The sequence below is a fragment of the Pangasianodon hypophthalmus genome, chromosome 13, assembly GCF_027358585.1.
Source record: "Pangasianodon hypophthalmus isolate fPanHyp1 chromosome 13, fPanHyp1.pri, whole genome shotgun sequence".
NCBI classification, from domain to species: domain Eukaryota; kingdom Metazoa; phylum Chordata; class Actinopteri; order Siluriformes; family Pangasiidae; genus Pangasianodon; species Pangasianodon hypophthalmus.
This window is the reverse complement of record NC_069722.1, coordinates 8,665,013-8,671,012: the sequence shown is the minus strand read 5'-3', so window position 1 is coordinate 8,671,012 and position 6,000 is coordinate 8,665,013. Positions and strand designations below refer to the sequence as shown.

The following is a 6,000-nucleotide window of genomic DNA, read 5'->3' as shown; positions in this document are numbered from 1 at the left end:
CACTCGCAATCACGCTGTTGTACTCAATATCAGCACAGTTGTGCTTACCTGTGGCACTCGTACCTATGGCCAAATAACAGCCGTGTTGATATTCGGTGCAACAGCACTCTTGCTCGTGCAGTAACGCATAAATGAACGCCATATCGTGCTTTTTAACCATTTATAGTTACATTTAGTGTTGTGTAATGTCTATGAAACAAGTTAGTTCCTGTTATCACTTACATTATAACAGCTATAGATAGTAATTTCTGCACCAGCCTCTTTTTTTTCCCTCTTTCGAAAGAAATAAGACCAAAAATGAAACTTGTTACAGGAAATGAAACAGAAAAACACAAACTCCTCTGCCCTGAAGTCTCTCCCATGGCCGAAAACTTAGACTGGAGACTCCTTCCACAAATGTTAAACATCTCCTTACAGAAAACTTCTAGGTTTTCTTTGTTAAATAACAGCACTTTATTATTATTATTATTATTATTATTATTATTATTATTAGGCTGATATGATGTGGTGTGTCCAACATACAAGTCCTAGTGTAAATTGTTATTTTATACAACAGTTAGTTCCGGTCCACTAATTTGATTGGTCAAGTGGCGTTCTAAGAGTTTTTATAGTATAACTGCACTGGGACGTTTCACTGTGTGTAGCACTCTGCTTGTCTGTGTCACCACATAAAATTCCACTTCTAGCGATAGTTCGAAACCGTTACTACAGTAGAGTTAATGACATCATCAGCGGACGTGGCAAATGATACTTTTTTCATGAATATAACTTTTGACTTAAAATATGAAAGTCCATCAGATGAAGATGAAAAGGAAGAAGGGACACCAATTTTACCGGAATCACCTCAAATCAACATACAAATCAACGTGTGCTAGTTAACTGGCTAGCCGATGGGCTATAAAGTGAATGTGGCTTCTTCAGGATCCATTTCTGCTAGCGGAGCAAAATAAACAAAACATTTGGCCTTACTGTGTCCGAAATGTCAGTTACATGTTAATTTCTTCTTTACAGAACTGTTGTATAAAAGCAATATCGCACTCTTACATAATACATAAGTATAATAAAATCATGTATAATCGTGTGGTTATACTGAATATCGGCATGGCTGTGATCACCTACGTCACTCAGCCTGCGGGCTCATGCCTACTGCCAAATCACAGCCATGCTGATAATCAGTATAACCGCACTCATGCTGATGTGATATTGCTTATATAGAAAGTAGAATTTATTAGAACAGCACACTGATATAAACCTGTCATTTGAATTACAACTGGAACTACTGTCAGAGCTACAGCTATAGAAAATTAATTAACACCCTCTGACTAATCAAAAAGCAGAATACAACAGCTCTGTTATAGTATTTTTCCAGGTTTGGCTACTTACAGTTTCTTACAATTTATACACATGATAGAGTTCATTATACAGTAATGTGATATTTGTCAGCTCTTCTATTTGCCTGTTAGAAGAAATGTGTGTGTGTGTGTGTGTGTGTGTGTGTGTGTGTGTGTGTGGCGTTAAAGGTGCATGAGTTAAGATTTTTTTTCAAGCTTAAGTCTGTAACAGGGGTTCAACATTTGAATGCTTTTGTTTTTTATTCCTCGAGCCCACTCCCCCATTCCCCGCCCATGTTCATGAAGCCCCGCCCCCAGGATCTTAGGTGGCCCACAGAGTACATGCAGCTTTCGTGCTGCCTTGTAGGTGGTAATTTGCAAGTTGTAATAAAGTCATTTCTCACCTCAGCACTTTCGACGTGCAAAATGAGAAAAAACATGGATGCCTCCACAAAAATGTGTCTTTTGTTTGCTCTGTTACAGACCTACAGTTACAGGTTCTACTATAGTGAACAGTAATCTTCAAACTACAAACATTCAAGTTGATGAATTGAAATTTGAAGCTGAGATGGCGTTTTTTCTGGTTGTAGACAGGGAATGTGCAACTGACAGGAGGCACATCCAAACACAAACAATGGTTCCCGCCCGGAAGTCAGGTTTCCAAACGTGTTTTCTCACCTACTTAATAACGTTTTGCTACTTCCACGGCTTCATACATTGTTTTTGAAATCATGTTCTACATATTTTACAGATTATTTGTACAAGTAAGGAATAAAAATAATCGGCTATTGCACCTTTAAACCCTGGAGTTGAGAGCTCGTGCACCTCAGTGTGTGCGTGCGCGCGGCCGAGTGTCGTCACGCGCTTTAACCCGGACGTGAAGCAGCGCAACAGAAAAAAAAAATATCCGATACGGTCGAAGAAAAGATTAAAAAAAGGTAAGTTTGGAAAGGAAAATATGGCGTTAAAGACGACATGTGTGACCGTTTGGGATATATTTTGTTTGTAGAGTAGAGTAGGGACGGAGACAGAGAAGGAGCGCGTGTGTAGGGAGAGACTTTGTGGTTGTGTGCTGGATAACTCTGTAACTGCATGTTAGCTTGTTCTGCTAACTGTATTGTGTTTCTTATATAATGAGCGAGCAGCTCGTTATCTGATTAGAGCTGAATGGTGTTAGTTGTCGTTTTATTCAGCTAATAACCCGTTGTATTTTGTATACATTTTCCATCATTTGCGTGCTAACCCACAGCCAGTAACTGTTGCCTCGCATTGAAGACCGTCCGCATCTGTTTAGCCGGCTAGCTCGCTAAGTGTACACACTGTGTCTAACTTGCTAGTATTTTTTGTTTGTGTTTTGACTGAAGTCTTAGCAAGCTCCTCGCGTGTATTTGATAATGCTGAGCTTTAAAAACACAGTAAATTAGTCTAAGCTCGTGGTTATTAAAATGTATGACAAGTTAACATTAATTCATCCAACAACCGTTATTAGCGAGCAAGTTATTTTTTTTGTTAGGAGGCCTGGACGTCAGTGATGTAGCCATTGCCAAATAAAGAACCGTATTACTGAGTAGCTGGAATTCCAGCTCCGCGCATGCGCACAGACCCGACTTCATATCCTGCTAAATAACGAGGTCTTTTTTTCTGTGGTATGCGCAGTGCAGGGCTGCAGGGGTGCTCGCTGCCAGAAAGTGAGCTACACTGCGATTTGAGACGACGGGTTAAATCAGTGCTGCATTGCAGAAATGAAGGTCCAGCTAACAGATATTACATGCAACAGCCATGAAGTGGGAAAGAAATAAAATAGACAAGCAGAGACAAAAGTAATGAGGGAGGTTGATTCTTTTTGTGTTGCATGCTGGGTATTTTACTTGACAACTGTAATGGCATGAAATATCAACGTATTCTAATCCCATCACACACACACACTCTTACCTGTCACAGCTATGTGTGCCACCCTTCCTTCATATCTTATATGAACCTGCCTAAGCAACCTGATTGTTTGTGTGTTTGCTTGAGTGTTAATGTTAAGGTAATAATAGCCTTCAGGGCACTTATCTTTATAATTTGGTGCTGGTGCAGTTTCTTTTATCTGGGTTAATATTAACACTTGAGCAAGCAAAGTCAGTCCTGTGTTACCCTCTTCAAAGCTGCATAGCTGAGAAACATTCAGTAGTGCAGTATGAGAAGTCTCGATTAGTCCAGTGGTTCTCAAAGCGGCATCTGTGAAGCATAGCTAGGTGGTCCATGGCATTTTCGATTTTTGTTACAGTGGTGAAAATCGTAACCCACATTATCAAAGTTATTATATCTAGGAGTCCAAGCACAACTCGGCCCTAGTGTGTTCTACTGGGGTACTTTCATGAATAGAAAGCTCTACAGCTTCCAAAACACTTGTGTGAAAATTTTAAATCATGTTCATGAAATAAATCCATACTGAGGAGGTCAGTGGAATTTATTTTACAGTTTAAGGGGTCCCTGGCTACAAAAAGTTTGAGAACCACTGAACTAGTCGACTAATATATTCACTAGTCACCACTGTGAGGATGTCGACTAGTCAGACGGTGGAAGAACCGGTGAGGCAGAAAGTAAAGAAAGCAGATAAATATACTTTATTAGTCTGAAATATTTCAGACTAGATGCAGTAATGGACCATTAACACTTCAATAGCGCACACTGTATGAAGTGGAGTGGTGTGCGTGAGACTTTTTTAATCCCACTGTCACCCATTTCTGAAGGAATTCCTCCAGCAGTTTTTTTTTTTTTACTTTACAGCTAAAAAAAAAATGTAAATAAAACCCTTACAGTGTGGTGGAGTGAATTCTAGTGCTGTGTGAAAGGATGGTTTTAGAGCCTTGAGTTGCACATCAATACCCAAACCCTCAATACCCAATCAGCACAGCAGGCCAGCTCAAAGAGTTTTTGGATGCTACTGAGGCTGGACTTTAACGTGGTGGAAAAACCTCCTAGACGCTGCTGTAGACATCGCATCTGCCATCCATCAGTTAGTTTTAGGAAGTTTCCATGCTGCATTGTGAGCTTGAGATTTCAAATGAGCTGATGTGCTTTTAAGAATCGTAACATGAATTGATTGGCACTAATTTGTTTGCATTCATTGACAGTGTAGCTTAAAAAGCATTGAAACTGGAAATTAAACTTGTAGCTGATGTGCGCCTGTTAATTGAAGTCCAGTTTGAAGCGTCTTTTATTGCACAAATAAACCAAACTAAAAATAACGATGTCCTGAAATGTCCTGAAACCATTTTTGCTTTAACTATGGAAAAGACGACTAGTTGGAAACATTTTTGAATTACAGGTTGACTAGTAAAAAGTAGTAGCCATGCAGGTCCTAGTTGCTTATATCACGTGAACATTTTGGTGTTTGTACATGCAGAATAAAAACATCTTGGTAATTGCAAATGAGCGATATAGCAAAAATATTAAATCATCAAACTTAGACATTTTATTATACACAGTATATCTAGATAGCATTTAGCATGTTCCTTGAGTGCTAGGAAAATAGTGCCTCATTTAAATAATCTGTACAAATCTATACATTAAATAATGGATTTATTTACATTAAAAATAAGTTATTTGCATATGTATTATTGTCCAGCCAGCTGCTTGTTACTGTGAGTAATAATCGAATTGGTCACTGTTATAAAAGTACTAACGATCCCTGTGACACATTTTATGGCCTATTGTTAAATTTTTTATTTTAACTTGTAATTTTTGATTTACTGTCACAATACAGATGTTGCATATGAAAATAAGACACAGTGTATTTACTTCTAATGAGTCAGTCAGTGTTCTAAAGGTACTGACCTTCCATGAGATATGTCTGATAAATGTACTGAGATGAGATTTATCGCAATAGCAGTATTACACAGTGATATCGCCCAGCCCTGGGTGGTATTTTGAGGTAGCATCGTATATCCTGATGCGCTCCAGTCATGTTTCTGAATTACAGAATAGGCAGTAATAAAAATAAGGCAGTGAAATTTTATTTACTGCTTGGACTCAGCTCGGGTAAGTATATGGCCTAATAAAACAAGCCTGGACCAATCTTTGCTGATATTAAATGCTGAGATATTGTGACCCAGTGCAAATATTGCGAATCCTATGCTGGAAAACAGCAGCCATTGTTATGGTGTTGGAGCAACGATTTTTGGATGTGACGTCACATATCATCGACTGATTCTTCCCTCATAAGTTTGAAGTAGTTCATGAACTCAATTTCATCCAGTCTTTTTAATCTTTTGGTTTTGTGAACATGGCAGGTGAAATTAAAGCATGCTACAGGGACTGTACTCTGATAAATAACTTGAGATGAGTGCAGACGCACACAGCGTCCTACCGCAACACCTCCTGGCTCTCCGTTAAATCAGTGTAACCAGTTCTTCATTCAGTTCCTTCACTTTTACTTCAACTTCGTGTCATTCTGGATTATGTCTAATAATATTTAAGTGAATTAGTCTTAACAAACCTACTACAGAGCAGCTGGGAAGGCAAGAGCGAGAGGCTGCAGCAAAAAAGTAGGAGTGTTGTACGTTAGTTTTATTTAGTATATTTAGTGTGTAGTCAGTCTGTAATCAATATTTTGCATGTGGCTGTACTGCAAGCTGCTTCTCAGCTTCTTCTGATGTGAAGCTTTGTTCATATGAAGCAAGAT

General features: G+C 38.8%; 1 protein-coding gene across 2 annotated transcripts in view; it reads left to right on the top strand.

The window, feature by feature from the left end:
- Window positions 1-2,131: 2,131 nt before the first annotated feature.
- spop (speckle type BTB/POZ protein) overlaps window positions 2,132-6,000 on the top strand; it is a 93,956-nt gene continuing 90,087 nt past the window's right edge. Inside the window, exon 1 of one of the 2 annotated variants that reach the window (XM_026916186.3) lies at window positions 2,132-2,269. The gene's annotated coding sequence lies outside the window, so the exon portion shown is untranslated. The remainder of the gene's footprint in view (window positions 2,270-6,000) is intronic. The other variant, XM_053239043.1, reaches the window with a different exon arrangement.